Source organism: Gorilla gorilla, chromosome 10 (assembly GCF_029281585.2).
Source record: "Gorilla gorilla gorilla isolate KB3781 chromosome 10, NHGRI_mGorGor1-v2.1_pri, whole genome shotgun sequence".
NCBI classification, from domain to species: Eukaryota; Metazoa; Chordata; class Mammalia; order Primates; family Hominidae; genus Gorilla; species Gorilla gorilla.
The window spans coordinates 31,155,306-31,172,620 of NC_073234.2; the positions used below are offsets into that span (position 1 = coordinate 31,155,306).

The 17,315-nt window shown below is 35.7% G+C and overlaps 1 protein-coding gene across 5 annotated transcripts in view; it reads right to left on the reverse strand.

Annotated features, from left to right (window-relative positions):
• EPS8 (EGFR pathway substrate 8, signaling adaptor) overlaps nt 1–17,315 on the reverse strand; it is a 172,885-nt gene that overhangs the window by 147,704 nt on the left and 7,866 nt on the right. Inside the window, exon 1 of one of the 5 annotated variants that reach the window (XM_055358739.2) lies at nt 15,733–15,889. The exons of the other annotated variants lie outside the window; for them this stretch is intronic. The gene's annotated coding sequence lies outside the window, so the exon portion shown is untranslated. Of the gene's footprint in view, nt 1–15,732; nt 15,890–17,315 lie in introns of those variants that run through there. 5 annotated transcript variants of the gene reach the window in all.

Genomic DNA, 17,315 nt, shown 5'->3' on the forward strand with positions numbered 1-17,315 from the left:
GTAATTCAACAAAAAAACAAGTAGTATCTACAACCATTATAACTAAACATTATCAATGTCAAGTACAATATCACTCTCCAAAATCAGAAGACCATTAATCATTTTCCATTGAATTATTTTATATTGAAAGTCAGAATTTTTCTATAAACTGAGATTAATCCTTGTTTAATGATATCTATCAGGTTATAATTGACCTTAGAAGCCCTTGAAGTTATGAGGTCATAGCCAACTTAGAATTCCCAGAGAAATCCAAAGAAAAAGGAGCAGAGCCAATTTTTAGCATTTTAAAGCTTTTTCGGTTTGCAAATCAAAACTCACATCAGGCAGACTTTAACAAAAGAACCTGAAAAAAGTACCTAAATGAAACAAAATAAGCCTTTATCCCAAAAAGTAATGCCTAGTAGTGATTCCTTCACTTTATAAGTTATTTGAATACAATAAACTGTAGACTACAAGTAAAAGTCGCATGTATAAATACTACCAAGGGTCATGGGTGCACAATTCCATACTTGTATTTCTACCCATATCAACTGGTGACTTTTACATGCTACTCCAACAGATCTTACAGCAATCAGATGTTAAAGAGTTTGAAAAATAGTCCCTTGCTGAGGGCAAAAATAAATAAATACAGGAAAAAAACAACAACAGATGCACCCAGAAAGAGAGAAGAAAGGATCAAGAAACTGTACCCTTCAGTAGTTTTCACTAAGAAAAAAAAATTGTTTTAATTATTAAAAGAAAATGAGATACTGAAATTATTAGGGGTAGAGAAGAACTAAATAAAAAATGGCCAACAGAAACTGGAGAAAGAGATTTCTTCAGAAAAGTAAACTGTAGTAAATTAGTGTTACAAAGAAGTGATTTTCAAAATGTCTGCAGGGAGTTAAAGGAATTACAAAAGTCTTGTAAAAGGCAACAGTATTTTGGTTTTTGACACATATCTACTTTTGGAGAAAAGCGTTTTTTTTTTTTTTTTTGGTTTTTTTTTTTTTTTGAGACGGAGTCTTGCTCTGTCGCCCAGGCTGGAGTACAGTGGCGCAATCTCAGCTCACTGCAACCTCTGCCTCCCAGGTTCAAGCGATTCTCCTGCCTCAGCCTCCTGAGTAGCTGGGATTACAGGCGCCTGCCACCATACCCAGCTAATGTTTTTGTATTTTTAGTAGAGACGGGGTTTCACCATGTTGGTCAGACTGGTCTCAAACTCCTGACCTGATGATCCGCCTGCCTCGGCCTCCCAAAGTGCTGGGATTATAGGCGTGAGCCATCTGCACCCGGCCTAAAAGTTTTAACAGAGAAAAAAAATACTCTTCAGCAGTTTGTTTCAGTGTTTAAAAAAAGAAAGAAAGAAAGGAAGTTTTGGCCTGGCGCAGTGGCTCACACCTGTAATCCCAGCACTTTGGGAGGCCGAGGCGGGTGGATCACCTGAGGTCAGGAATTTCAGACCATCCTGGCCAACATGGTGAAACCCAGTCTCTACTAAAAAATACAAAAAAATACAAATAAAAAATAGCTGGGCCTGGTGGTGGGCACCTGTAGTCCCAGCTACTTGGGAGGCTAAGGCAGGAGAATCACTTGAACCCATGAGGCGAAGGTTGCAGCGAGCCGAGCCGAGATTGCGCCACTGCACTCTAGCCTGGTGACAGAGCGAGACTCCATCTCAAAAAAAAAAAAAAATACAAAATATTAGCTGGACATGGTGGGGAGCACCTGTAATCCCAGCTACTTGGGAGGCTGAGGCAGGAGAATTGCCTGAACCCGGGAGGCAGAGGTTGCAGCGAGCAGAGATCGTGCCATTGCACTCCAGCCTGGGCAACAAGAGCGAAACTCTGTCTCCAAAAAAAAAAAAAAAGGAAAGTTTTAAGAAAAAAAGAATATAATAATGACCATGAGACCCTTATCCGAGTTAAAGCTAAATGAAATTGATTTTCATCCAGGCTTAAGCATATAAAGTAAGACTCTATGGGGTCATTCAAACATATGTCTAACTCAATTCTTTGATATAAGCCAAAATCACTCAGTCATTACTACCAAAAGGAATTAGTCTAAATTCTATAAGTATCCATAACTATATTTGCTCTATCTTTAAACAGCAGGTCTCACATTTTAAGATTCTCAGATTTATGCTTTTCACAAATTCCACAAGCCAGTCAAATAGCCATCTCTGATGTTTAAATATATATATATGATGACAATGATGATGGCGGTGGTGAGAATGACGATGGAGACAAATAATGACAGCAACTAACAATGTGTGTGGGCCTGGCAAATAGCACCTAAGAACAAGAGATTGCATGACTACTTCTAATATTCTACTCAAAAAATAACTGTATGGTGAAGGAAATCTAAAGAATATTGTTCAAAATATATCAATGTTAATAAGAAGTTTACAAATTGGAAGGTAAATGAAATATGGACAGAACCACAGAGTTCATCCCTACCATTTTCACAAATTATTTCTACAGAAGCAGACTAGTTCTACTAAGGTCTAGTAACTACTGTTCACCAGTGGAATTTTATGCAGAAAAATGTTTCTGCTATGAAATGTTTTATCTTGAAGCTTTCTATTCTAAAGCCACAACAGGTTGCACACAGAAAAAAGCCGTTAAATGACACAGTGGCATAAAATGAAACCCTCCTCTAGGAACACCCTACTGAATGGAACACAGGAAGTTGACAGTATCAAGTCAGTCTTAGGCCATAAAGAAGTACTTCATTACCCTCATTGTTACTCTATTTTCCAAAACAGTGAACTAAATGCCCTATTTTTCCAATACATTAAAAAAGGTTTATATTCACCCACCTCTCTCAACACTAAATATTTGTTTCAAACTGAGATATGTCTTCTTCTCTGCTAAACATGGTTGTTAGAAGAAGGAAATTGAAATGGTTGGTGGCAACAGCTCTCCTTCCAGGAATACCTGTCAAAATACTCATTTGTCAGTTTTAAGCTGTCTGGAAATCTGTTTTCCCAACAGGAGTTTTCAAAGCAAAAACATTTCAAGTGGAAAAATATATTACAAAGTTGTCTTTCTCCAGAGAATAAAATAGATATTTTTGGTTGTTATTTTACAAATAAAGTTTTCCATTCAATTTAGAATAATGTAAAGAAATGTTAAGTATTACCTTAGAAACTGGAATTATGCTTTTCTTCCATTGCAGTTAATAATTAACCTAAGTAAAAACCAAAGACTTACAGAATATTAGAGCTGGAAGAAATCTGGGAGATAACCAATTTTTAAAAAAACTGTTCTGGCTTATACAGTTAACTATTGAATAATAATAAAAGGAGGGAAATGAGATTTAAGAATTTTAAGGCTGGGCACGGTGGCTCACGTTTGTAATCCCAGCACTTTGGGAGGCCAAGGCGGGTGGATCACGAGGTCAGGAGTTCAAGACCAGCCTGGCCGATATGGTGAAACCCTTTCTCTACTAAAAATACAAAAATTATCCAGGCGTGGTGGCGGGCACCTGTAATCCCAGCTACTCGAGAGGCTGAGGCAGGAGAGTCACTTGAAACCAAGAGGCAGAGGTTGCAGTGAGCTGAGATTATGCCACTGCACTCTAGCCTGGGTGACAGAGCAAGAGACTCCGTCTCAAAAAAAAAAAAAAAAAAAAAAAGAATTTTAAGAGCAGAGGTAGTGAGATAAGTTTCCCAACAAATTACCCTAAGTTGGGTGTGTAGTATTTACTAAATATTAATTAATGAGAACATCACTTGAGGAGTTGGGTTCTTGATACATTAAGTCACGGAATTTTCAGAAGCCAGTTTTTTTGAAGGGAGAAAATAGGAGCTTTTTCAATATTACTCTCAAGCAAAATAATCTCCCTCCAACATAGTAGTGATTCGGCAATCCACACAAATCTACACAGGGAAAAACTTTTTTTCCTATCCCAAATAGGTGGATGGCTAACATTAAACAATATTGACATATATGAAGTCATCTTAAGATTAATATCAGGGAAAACATGAGACAATACTAAGAAAAGACAAAAGCAGAGGTCTGGCACTCTGCAGATTCTCCAGGTTTACACACCTTTTGATTCAAAAAGAACCAAAACCATTTCTTATATATTATTTTAATCAGACTATACTTTCAACATTTTACAGATGAAATTATAATCACCTGAGCTTTTAAAAAATAAAAATTAGGCACAAATACACTTATTCATAATTGCGCTGGCAAACAGTTCTTATCAGATATTTAAATCTTTGTGAAGAGTCAGCCCCCTTCTTTTCCCATATGCCCCCAAGTCAAGCCTAATCTCTCCCCCTGTCACCCATAAAATCTCACTTTATGTTCCATTAACCAGGATCACATGAACTAACCTGAAAGAAAAAAACAGGAGTTCTCTGTCTATAGAATAATGTTGGCAAAATAAATTGACATATGCTTAACAAAAAGCACACAAAAAATAAGAGATACAATCAGGCAAATATTATATGTCATTCTTTCATTATTAACATAAAATTGTAATTCTACTTTTGCCAATTTTATCAAGACTCTCAAAATAAATGCCACACTTGATATATACATACAACAAGAATAAGAAAAAATAAATGAAAAATGCATTTTCAAGGATATATTAAAGAAAATCACTCAGAGTTTTATGAAAAATAAGCAAACTAGCATTACAGTTATTACTCAACTTTGGAAAAATTACACAAATATAAGACGCTCTTATTGGCAAATATTAAGAAAAACCATTTTCACAGAAATATCTTGAGTATATCTGGAAAGCAAAACATTTAAGATGTTAAGATATAAGACGTATTTATGATTTAAAATAATCTCTATATAATTATTCTGCACATCATGAGAATATTCAAGACTCTATTGAATTTCTCCCCAAACAATGAACATCTCTATATAGTAACTCTATTTTCAGTCTTTTGTCTAACGCTAGCATTCACGAGAATCTGATCACAGAGCAAAATAAATTGGACACAGTACAAAAATTTCCTGAACTTTCTGACCAAAGTCATGTTTTATTATTTCTCAGATGTATTCTGCAGTTATGCTGATTTTATTCTTAGCAGTTGAATAATACCCAAAATAGTTCCAGTGCCACAATTATTTGTAATTTTCATGTTTTTTTAAATTAGGTTTTTTTTTTTTCTTTTTTGAGACTAGGGTCTCGCTCTTTCACCCATGCTGCAGTGTAGTGCCATGATCTTGGCTCACTGCAGCCTCAAACTCCCAGGCTCAAGTAATCCTCTCATATCAGCCTCCCAAGTAGCTGGGACTACAGGCACATGCCACCATGGCTAATTTCTGTATTTTTTGTAGAGATAGGGTTTCGTCATGTTGCCCACACTGGTCTCAAACTCCTGGACTCAAGTGATCCACCCACCCATGACTTAAGGATCACTTGAGCCCAGGAGCTCGAGGCTGCAGTGAGCTATGATCACACCACTGCACTGCAGCCTGCATGACAGAGCGAGACCCTGTCTCAAAAAAAAAAAAGAAAAAAAAAGAAGAAGGGAAAGGGAAAAAGAAAGGAAGGGAAAAAATAACATTATTCATACTATTAAAAATATTTATAATTACAGTAGGATTTGGTAAAAACAATGTGCTAAAGCGTGTTTTTGTAGGCCCTTTTGGGTTTAGTTCATGAAACATCAAAAAGCTCTCATTGTCTTACTCATAATACAAAAATCTTGAAAACTGTGCTCTAATGAGGGGAAAGGATAGAAAAGAGTCAGACTGAAAAAATATCTTTGTTGGCTTTTTATTCTCAGAGCTCAGTTTTTTTGTGGAAAAAGTTATAATACTTTAAAACAATGGTTTACTTATTAAATCTGTGAGATGTTAAAGAGCATAATCATAGCCCACATTTAAAAGAATGGGAACTTGAAAAACAGGCATGTTTGCCAGAAGGGTTTATCCTAAATAACAGAGTACATTCTGATTGTCACCATGATTAAGCTTTTTCAGAATATTTCAGTTTAAGCTCAGTAAAAACTGTGGTCAGTATTTTTTTCCTTTTCATATTGAGAGTTGGGATGTTACTGGCACAAATCTCATGATGAAAGATGCAAGAAAAAATTCATTTATTTCATCATTTAACCAATACACATTGAGCTTCTCTCACACAAAAGCACCACTCCAGGCTTTGAGGCCTGTCCAAAAGTAAAAATCAGATATGGAGCCTACCTTAGAGAAGCTTGATACCTGGTATCAGGTAACACACATGTATATAAATTACAGTTCACGAAAGAAAATAAGTGCCTAAGCGATCCTGAGAAAAAAAATATTAAGTAGGAGAGGTACCAAAGAAGGTAGATTATTCTAGAATGGCAGATAAAGTAGACCTTAACTGATGGATTCGATTTGTATATAGAGATAAATTAAAAAGTTATTCCAAATACAGACAAGAGGGACACTGAAGCACAGACTGGGAAAACTGAAGTATACAGATGAAAGTGTATAGTACCTCACTTTGGCTAATGAGTAATTTATAGGAAAGGGGGTAGTGAGGCTAAAATTAAAGAAAGTCACCAGGTTGTGAAAAGCCTGAAAAGGAAACCTTTGTTAGCAGTTTTTAAAGCAATGGACTGACATCATCTGAACTCAGCTTTAGCAAGACTGATCTGAAAGTAGTAATTAACATGAATTGAAGTAGGACAGAGGCAGATACAGAGACATTCAGGAGGGAATAGTTTAAGAAAATGGTCATATAGCCTTGAAACAGTGAAAAACTGAACAGAAGGGGCAAAGGCGAGGGTTAACTTTAATGTGAAAGCAGCAAAATTTGGCAATCAGTTGCATATGGCAGGTAAAGGAGAAGGGGGGTCATGGATGTGTTCTTCTAATGGGCTAGAAATTCTCCGTAGGATTGCACTGCACTCCAGCCTGGGTAACAGAACAAGGCTGTCTCTTAAAAAAAAAAGGAAAAGAAAAAGAAAAGAAATTCTTCCTAGAACTGAACTATTTTTGTGGCTAACTCATTACAAAGAATTCTTTGTGGCAGTATTGAGAGCTAATTTCAATACAAAAGAAAGGGGAAGGCCGGGCACGGTGGCTCATGCCTGTAATCACAGCACTTTGGGAGGCCGAGGCGGGTGGATCACGAGGTCAGGAGATCGAGACCATCCTGGCTAATGCAGTGAAACCCCGTCTCTACTAAAAATACAAAAAATTAGCAGGGCGTAGTGGCGGGCGCCCGTAGTCTTCATTTGTACCACCCTAATGAGCATATGGGGAACCACTGAAGAATTTTAAGCAAGGTAGTTAACATGATTAGCAGTGAGAGACGGAAGAGGAGAGTGCTCTATCAGCCATTTGCTGACTCAAAAAGATTTAATGACTGATGACATAAAGGTGGGGCAGAAAGGTGGGTAAGAAAAAGAGTCCAGGAAAAATTCAGATTTCTAAGGTTGTCATTTGGATAAAAGTCACTCCAAGTAGAGAGACAGAAAGAGATGAGGGGGCCAGAGTAAAATCAAGAAATTAATTTTGGGAAATGTGAAGTCTGAGGGGCCTGTGTGATATTCAGCTTCAGTCATAAATAGAGTTAGAGCTCCCAAGAAAGGCATCACCTGAAGAACTGAGAGTAACTGTTCTAAACGAAACACTGAGGTTCCCTAGAAAGAGAATGAAACTTAGGCTGTAACATGAAATGAGATGAAGGCTAAGAAAATAATTCCAGAAAATCCAGAAACTTTTCAACTTGTGAGTGTTCTGAGAATACACAAAACCATGAACTGAGGCACAAAATAAATAAATAAATAAATAAAGCATTGGCTCTCACTGCCAACAGATGGTGCTAGAACTTACTTGAGAGTTTCACTTAGGAAGAATTTTGGATACCTATTCCATCCCAAGTAGCAGAGCTTCTGAATCAACATCTAAGTGTAGATGGGTAACAAAGCAGAGGTAGATGTTAACCAGGAAAGAACAGCACCACCACAGGAGCCAAAGGAAGAGAATATTCTTTTTATTTAAAAGAAGGCAAAAATCATTACAAACATACATTCATTCAGCAAATAGACGGGTCTACAAAGTACCAGAAACCCTAAATGGTAAAAATTCATAGTGAACGAGACACAGTTTATGTCCTCAAAGAGTTTACAGGTAAATGCTACAGCAAAATCAAGTAAAAACTAAACATTTTCCTTTTGGTTTAGCTTTTAGAAGATGGCAGATGACCTACAGACATAAGCTCAGCATCAGACCACAGTGGGCTCGCTGATGTAGGAGAAGTGAAGAGGAAACCATAGACATTAAGCTTCTCTTCAAGAATCTTAGGTGGAAACAAGACAGAAATAAGGCAGCAGCAAAAGGATGTTAAGAGACTATGTTCCATATATGCAGAATACCTCACCAAGACACACCTGAACTCCAAGAGCTTACTATACACACACTTGGACATAGGTACATATAAGAGAGAGAAGAATCACATTTTAAACTGACTCTGTAATACATTTTGCAATAGAGGCCTGAATTATTAAAATTACATTCTAATGTTATTAATTGTGATTATTAATGGTTCTTTTACTATGCTCTGGTTTAAGTCAAGTTGAAAATTAGAAGGCAATCATGAAGCCACAAAATTTCAATCATCCTCAGAAGAAGAAGGAAATGAATGGGGATACCCTGGTATTAAACATATGCAGAGGACCAAATTATGTGTTAAAGGGAGATAGATACATGAAATATTTTAGAACTGGGTTTATCAGCCCCTTCAAGAGACTATGGAGAGAGATTTAAGAAAAAAAAAAAGTAGCGGGGATAAGAAGAGAGACATGATGCAGTAGAAGCAAGTAAGTATTCTAAGTACAAGTACTTATTAGAAAGAATAATGTGATATTAACAAGTCTAGCCGACATAGTCTGCATCAGTTTTCTCATTCCAGCAAATAATCTCAGGACAACATTATTTTGACAGCATATGACATGAATCAAATGCATATCATAGGAAGAAGAAAGAAGTTCCTATCTGTGTCTAGTAAACAGAGTGACAAGGTGGCAATCAGGGGAAGTCAATGTCTGACCAAACAAAAGTAATTCACATTGGTAACTATAATTCTCTCTCATTTTTGCAGTAGCAATTTATAAAATTTATAATAAAGGCTAGAAATTTTTTGTGACTTTAATAAACATAATCAATTTCATGCATTCATAAATATTTGTTAAAATTTCTTTAACAGCCTCATCTTCTTTGGATAGTCGAGCAAATGTCACCAGAAGTGTACAAACTAATTTACTGCAGAAAAGCAGGAAAATAATTCCACCATCTTTTACCAATATATTCAAATACTACCTTTGAAAAAAATTCTTCAAAAATAACTAATTTTTAGCGTGTCATCAATTAAAAAAAAAAAGATTCTCTGGTAATGGTTTGCTTGAGCCACGAATAAGAAGGAATAACCAAAATGAGGAACTAATGAATTTTTTCTTTTGGAAAAGAGTTGCCTGTATGCTACACCTCTTTTACAGATTTGGTAAAACTGCAGTGATGAATTTACATATCTACCCCCCTCCTTCACCCCACCCCCGCTCCAACTTGCATACAGGCCTAGTGTTATTTAAGCAAACAGTAAACAGCTATTACTCTTCAGTTAGGTAGACAGAACTTGGAAAATTATTAGATCACAAGGTTGCCACAGGGATGCCAACCATCTGTCTAGTGAGTATGAATGACTTCTTCCTCCCTATAATCCTGTATTCTACAATGCTCAATAGGCAAGGTAAGGGAAAGGTTACAGGTTTGTTATACATATATATATACACACATATAAATATATATATACACATATAAATATATATACATCTATATAATATATATACATATATAAATATAAATATACATACATATATATAAAATATATATACACACATATATATATTTTAAACATATAAATATATAAATATATATATATAAAAAAAATAGTGACCAAAATGTTTGGTCCAAATTACCAACAGGGTGGGAAAACTCAGGGACTTTTATTCTTCCACAGCCAACAAAGTAATCAATGATTTGACAAATATTTATCTAACGCCTTCTTTGTGCACACAAATCTTTTTTTTAGTTCATTGTATAATGGCCCAATCCATGCATGCTTAGTATTTAAAAGCAATTCTTGACCCTGCTACCAAACAATTAAGCTCCCTGCAGTGCAAATAAGGAAGTTTTTTGAAACAGATAGTTATGAATCTTTCATTCATAGTAGCTAACTAGAAACACATGAGCCAAACCCATTGTGAGTATCATTTCAGTGGTGTGTAATTTGAGAGGTGTGTTAGAATGCGCTTGGCTCCACTAAAGAAGGAGGAGTTCACATTTTCCTTGCTTGCAAGTGAAATGCAAAAACAATTTTGCAACTTGGCAATGCATATGGCAGTTTTAAAGTTACCCACATTCAAAATTCAAGACAATAGAATTTTCCCCATCTCTAAGGTTTAACACTTTACAATCAGCCTAAGGTGTTACATATGAATTCATTTTATGAATAATGGCTTCTTCACTCCCAAAAGTTTGCAGGAAAAAATACTGAATACTGTATATAAAAATGACACAAACCACACTTGTCTGGTCTGATCTTAAATTGACCTTAATAGTTTAAAATCTTTCAAAGGGAGTACTGATACACTGTAATTTTCCCCAAAGCTCATAAATAGCCAACGTTCCTTTGTGGAATCATTGTAAAATACATGTAATTTGGAAATAGACTTATTTTATAAATCCACAGTACCAGTATATGTAGAAAAACAATACAAAATGTGAATATCATTACATTTGAATAGGAAAAAATGTGAATCTATATTAAGGAAAGAGGGCGAGAAAAGCCAAAAAGATTAGCCTTTATTTTCCAGATTTTTGAGCGCTTACCTAGAACCTGATGCTTCTGTTAAGTTTTTATGCTTCTCTTCATTTAGGCATCTAACATCACACAGTCCACAAGGATAAGAATGTTGTCTATCTTGTCAATTAGAGTATTCTCATTATTTAGTACTAGCACTTAATAGGCACTTATTTAATATTTCTTTATTGACAGATAAATTTCATTAACTGAAACAAAATTATTTTCTATTAGGTAAAGTTGTATATTCCAGGACTGTTAGATCAAGAAACTAGATTGGGTTACATTAAGCCAATGGGCTGCTAATGATTTAGCAAAATTCCTATCTCATATATGCGTATCACAAGAAAGAACACTGGAAAAAGCTGAAATGAATCAAACCAGATCTGACACCACTACAACAAACAAAACTCACCTTCACATACAAAGGACAGTTCCATATGTATTTTATTATATATTCAATATAAATTTGTGTACATATTTCTCTCCAGCAATTTTTCTTTTAAAAGAAATTTTTGCCCAAGTATTCTCCTTTCCAGTGATTGGTATGGTTGATATCAGTAACAGAAATAGCAAGAATAATTAGAAGGGGAGGAAGAAGCAGCTGAAATGATCATAGCTAGAAGCTTTTAAGTGTAATTTTGGGAGGAAATAATACACTTCTGGCTGAACTAGTTTATCTAGCCTTAAAAGTTAAGCCATGTTCTCAAGTCAGCCCCTGCAAAGGAGCAATCTGGTACTCTTTTGGAAGAGAGAAAAAAACAGCTGGCTTAGGTGAGTGACCTACTCTAAAAACCTTCCCCTCAAGTTCACATGCACACTCTCAGGAACGAACACAGACCTCGATTAGCCTCTATGCATCAGCAAGCATTTGTTACACCTAATACCCAAAACCCAAATGATGCCCACGTTAGCCCAGTAACGTCAATGTTAGCTAGAAATGTCTGGCTCAATCTCGCAAGAATAGGAATTTCCACATTCAGAACTCAGTCTTCTATTTTGCAGTTATTTATTGAATACTTATTTAATATACACTTAAATCAAATACCATATTGTTCCTTACAGCATATAGTCAAAGTTCCCTAGATGTAGCTTATGAAGAGCACAGTGTGAGTAAAAATGGCTGATGGGTTCTTGAGAATTTTAGCGTTTCCCCTTTTGCTACTGCCAAACTATTTCTATATCAGATTCTACCACCACTTGTTTTCCCAATCATTTTATCACTTTATCTATTAGTTTGGAATCTTATTGAAAATTTCATATTTCCCAGTAACGATAGTTTGATTTTATCAATGCCTTTGAAAACCATAAACATAACACAAAATGTATTTGGTAGCCATTGGATTAAATTATCCCATATTTTTAGGTCTTTTATCCTGTAGTCCAATGAGAGCTGATAAAATCATTCATCAACTATTCCACTAACTGCCTGGCAGAGAGAAAAGATGAAAATAGCTAGAGATAACAGATATAGATGGAGGAAGGACATTGGAGGTAAGATGAAGTCACTTTTATATCTATTTTAAGATTCTTTACAATGCCATGGAGTAGCCTACATAAATTTTCTTACATTATATAACTCAAGATATATTTTAATTCAAATTCTAAAATTCCCTACAGTGATAAGGGGTACTTACAAAGCAGAATGAAAAAAAACACACACACACACAAAACAAAACAAAAAACCAACAGCATATGTTCTAATATATGACCAAAACCACAGTGGACCTTTCTAATCAGTATAAAAACTGAATGGTGTTAAGATGCATTCCAGTTAAAGTTAAGCACTGTTAACACATTTATTCCAGACTAGATTTCACTCTTTTCATAATGAGATTTTACTATTTCCAAAATCACTTACTTAGTACCCAAATAAGGTAAAGGCGATGAAGGCTTCAATCCCTCCTTTGTTTCAAACCCCCTAGCAGCCTAAACTTAACCTTCACTGTCATAACCACTATGAATGTCTCTTTTATTCAGACTTCTCTCTCCATGACTGAGATCTCACCAGGCAGTGAGAAAGAGTTAGAATAGTAATTGGAAAGCTAACAAAGTTATGAAAAATATACTTTTCTATTAAAGCCATCTGAGGATTGAAAAAGGGTGTCAGAAACGAGCAAAAGGAGGGGGAACAGCTGGGAGGAGGAAAAGAGTTGGGAAAGGGGGTGATGAAGGAAAGCCCACATGGTTATTTATCCGCTTCAAGAGTTGTAAAAGACTATTTTCTTGACAAGACCATGGAAAGTAGCAAGTCTTAAGATAAAGCTGAAAATGTGAAATGTGGACAAAGTTTATGGATGTTGTACTAACTGGGACTGAAACTTTTTGTTTCAACGGTTTGGGTAAGAAATGTAAAAAAATTAAAATAACATACAAAGAAATATGCTTTAAACAATTTATTCTGTAATTCTGCAAACATAGCAAACATACAAATATACAAAAAATATAAACCTTATTCCTAAATTTAAAGGAAGTTATAATTTTTCCAATTTTTCTTACATATTATTGTTCAGGCTAGGCCACCATGGATTATTCATTTTAAAATAGAAGTGATAATACTTTAAGCAAATCTGAGAATTAACGCACACGAAAATCTTCAGAGGGTGATTTTCAACAATGATTAAAAACACTCTGACACACACTCTTCAGGCATACGCATTAATCCCACACCTTTGCATGCATGAGTATCATGTGAATAATGCTACAAGTATTGGACCAATGACCAGATTTTTATCACAGAAAGGATTCCATTGCTATTAAATTATTCAGAATCTACCAAGGCCCCACAAAAGAGCTAAATAAAAGAACTACTGACAAAATTAATGTTCTCTCGACTAAAAGGATCTTGATGTGCAAAAAACAAAACAAAAACACTGTAGTTTATGGTACACAGTACTTTTTTGAAAACAGACCACGCAACAGAGGTTCTGAGAATACAGATAAACACTAAAACAGTAAAGACAACTCAATCTGAAGATAGGGTTTCAAAAATCCACATTCCTGGATTAAAGAATAATATTTGTAAACTCCCAAATACATATAGTTTGTCATAAAACAGTTGAAGTTTTGAAAACACACTGCAAAGAGAAATTGGAGATTATGTACGCATGCATATAAACATAAACAAGCTGTTCATGCCTTTATGTGGGGAATAAAGGTAGTAAATCTACTTAAAGGTAGTGTTTTCATTTCTTCCATATATGAAAGAAACTATCAAATGCAGAGTTTGCATGCCCAGGCAGAAAATAAGTCATCAATTTACCAAGTTACTCACAAAATTAATTTCAAGAAATCCAAGTCCCCAAAAAAGAAGGCAAACCAAGATTTTAAAATGTAACAGACTTTTTCTTTCTTTCTTTTTTTTGTGATGGAGTTTCACTCTTGTTGCCCAGGCTGGAGTGCAATGGCGCCATCTTGGCTCACCACAACCTCCTGCCTCCCGGGTTCAAGCAATTCTCCTGCCTCAGCCTCCCGAGTAGCTGGGATTACAGGTACGTGCCTCCAAGCCCGGCTAATTTTGTATTTTTAGTAGAGACAGGGTGTCTCCATGTTTGTCAGGCTGGTCTCGAACTCCCAAACTCAGGTGATCCGCCTGCCTCGGCTTCCCAAAATGCTGGGATTACAGGCATGAGCCACCTTGCCCAGCAAAATGTAACAGACTTTTCACTAGCAAAGCAGTTAAAAGTATCTTCTATCTCTATCATCAAAAGTATATCTTTCTTTAAATTCTAAAAGAGCACTTAAAATCATCTTATTGTACATTCAGGTCTAAAATTACCATCAACTTTAAATGTCAAAATTATTGCAGAAAATTAGATAAACTGTAATCAATGTCTTCTCAAAAGAGATAGATTTTACACATATTTTTATTTGCAGCTTTGTTTTTCCACTTCAGATACTGGAAACATTCTATTGTTGCATTAAACCAACAAATATCTCAATAATATACATGTATTTCTATAATAAGGAATAACTTAGTAATATTCTAATGGTGTTAACAAAAGATAATTCAACAGCCCTCAATAAGGGACTTGAAAAATGTTTCTCCCTCATTTAAGTACAAACTTCTCTTCCTTCTATCAATCTTTTTTCTCACTATTTTTTCTTTCTCTTTTTCTTCTCCCCTTATATTAAAAACACAATTTTTCAATTATAGAACTCTGATCTCTTATCAAGCACATAATTCATTTAACAAGTTACTTTTTAGTACATTCCTAAATAGTATGTTTCAGATTCTGTTCAGAAACTGTTTATGGCTTAGAATTTTAGATAGGCTTAAACAGGACTAGATCTGGCTTCATAGATTATCGCATTCTTTTGTTGCTATGCTACTAAATGTAAGAATGGTTTGAAACAGGACCTCCAATTTCACCCAAAAACATGCAAGTTCTCTTTCTTAAATTCCATATAATCACTTGAGTATCACAGGACTGAAAAAGAACACATGAATTTGTTTGCTACATAAAGAGCTACATTTAGAAGGCCATGTGACTAGAAGAGAAGATTTATGCAATTCTTAAACAGGTTTGGTATCTTTATTCTCTTCTGCTACAATGTAATGAATATTGTATTGTTACTTACAAAAATGAAAAATAACTGCTCATTCAGTTCTTTCTAATACTCCTGTAAGCTCTGAATGTGGGAATGTGCAGAATTTCCCACCACTCCCATCATGCCAACCTATTCCGTATATGTCAAACATGCTCATCTTTCTACCTGGAGAGAGATGAGCATCTCGCTTTGCCTCAAAAATTCATTCTATGAGACTCAAACATCACCTTCCCCAGTAAAGACTTTTCTGACTCCCTCGGCCACAGTGAGGCTCTCCTTTCTGCTATGTGCTAGGATACACACACACACACACACACACACACACACACACGCATACACACTTTTCATTTAACATCCCCCATGGATAATAGTACCTACTTGACATTTCCACCTCTTTGATAAGAAAACCAAGGCAGATAAGGTCTGATTCCAAAGTCCATTGTTTGTTTGTTTTTTACTATATACTTCCTTCAGCTCCACACTGTACTAAAACGGGTGTCTGGCTGCCTCCATTCTCTGAGCCTTCTGACAACAAAAGGCAGAGATCCTATCTTACTCATCTTTGTATTCCTGGTGTCTGGCACAGAACAGATACTCAACAAACACTCAATAAAAGATGAATGAATAAACAAATGAAATGTAGTAATGCTCAACTTCCTATGTGAGGAAAACTCATGCCCTTTTAAGTATTTACGTAAAAGTATGATAATAAGTGCTAATTTCATTCAGCAAGCCTTTTGTGAGTGTGTCATATGGCTGACACATATGGTCATATGTTGGCCTTAAATACCTCAGGGAACTTAACTGACTCAGTTCCCTGCCCTTGAGAAGCTTTAAATACAATGAGGGAAAGAAAGAAATAACTAGCTAATGCTACCATTATTTGCTTTATTTTGTCTAATTCCCCACAAATGTTTCTTTTTAAAAGAACCTCATTCTTTAAAACAACCATGTTCCATCACCACATACCTCTGGTCAGTAGGATACAGATGAGTCAACAGAAAACAAAGCTAGAAGAATCTTTGTGGAGCTTAAATACACAAACTTTTTCGCTATTCTTGTTTGGCACAGTAGTAATTTGAGCAAGTATATAGCACAGCATTAAATAAAAGAATGTAATTAAGGACACTCTGGCCATCCTTGCCCTTTTTCTTTAATAAGGGCAGCACAACCAAGTGGAAAGGGCATGGATTTTGGAGTCAGGTCAGGGTTCTCATCCCAATTCTGTCCCTTTCTCCCCATGTGTGACACAAGTCGCTTTTTCTTTCTGGGCCTATTCCTTTATCTGTAATTCCGAGATAAAGAAGTATGCCTTAAAGGGCTCTTGTAACAGTTAAAGAAGATAATGTATGTAACACCTGCCACACAAAAGGTACTATTATTATGTGAGCTGCTCCACCTGCTTCTTGAAGACTACTGGTTCTAACTTTGGTGCAACATTATAAATATTTCTAATCCTGTCTTACTCTGTTTTCTGTTGCTTATAACAGAATACCTGAAATGGGTAATTCTAAAGAAAAGAAATTTATGTCTTAACAGTTATGGAGGTTAAGAAGTCCATGGTCGAGGGGCTACATCCGGTAAGAGCCTCCTTGCTGGTGGGGACTCTCCAAGAATCCCAGGACAACAGAGAACATCACAGGGCAAGGGGGCTGAGTGTGCTCATGTGCTCACTCAAGTCTCTCTTCCTTTTCTTACAAAGCCACCAGTCCCACTCCCATGATAACCCCTTAATCCATTAATTCATGAATGGATCAATCACTTCTTAAAGGCCTCACCTCTCAACACTGCCACATTGAGGATGAAATTTCAACATGAGTTTTGGAGAGGACAAATATGCAAACTATAGCACATCACAATATCAATAACACAAAATGTATACCAAAAGAGAGGTACATTTGACTTTTGAAAAGCCAGGTTTGAACTACATGGGTCCACTTATACACAGATTTTTTTCAATA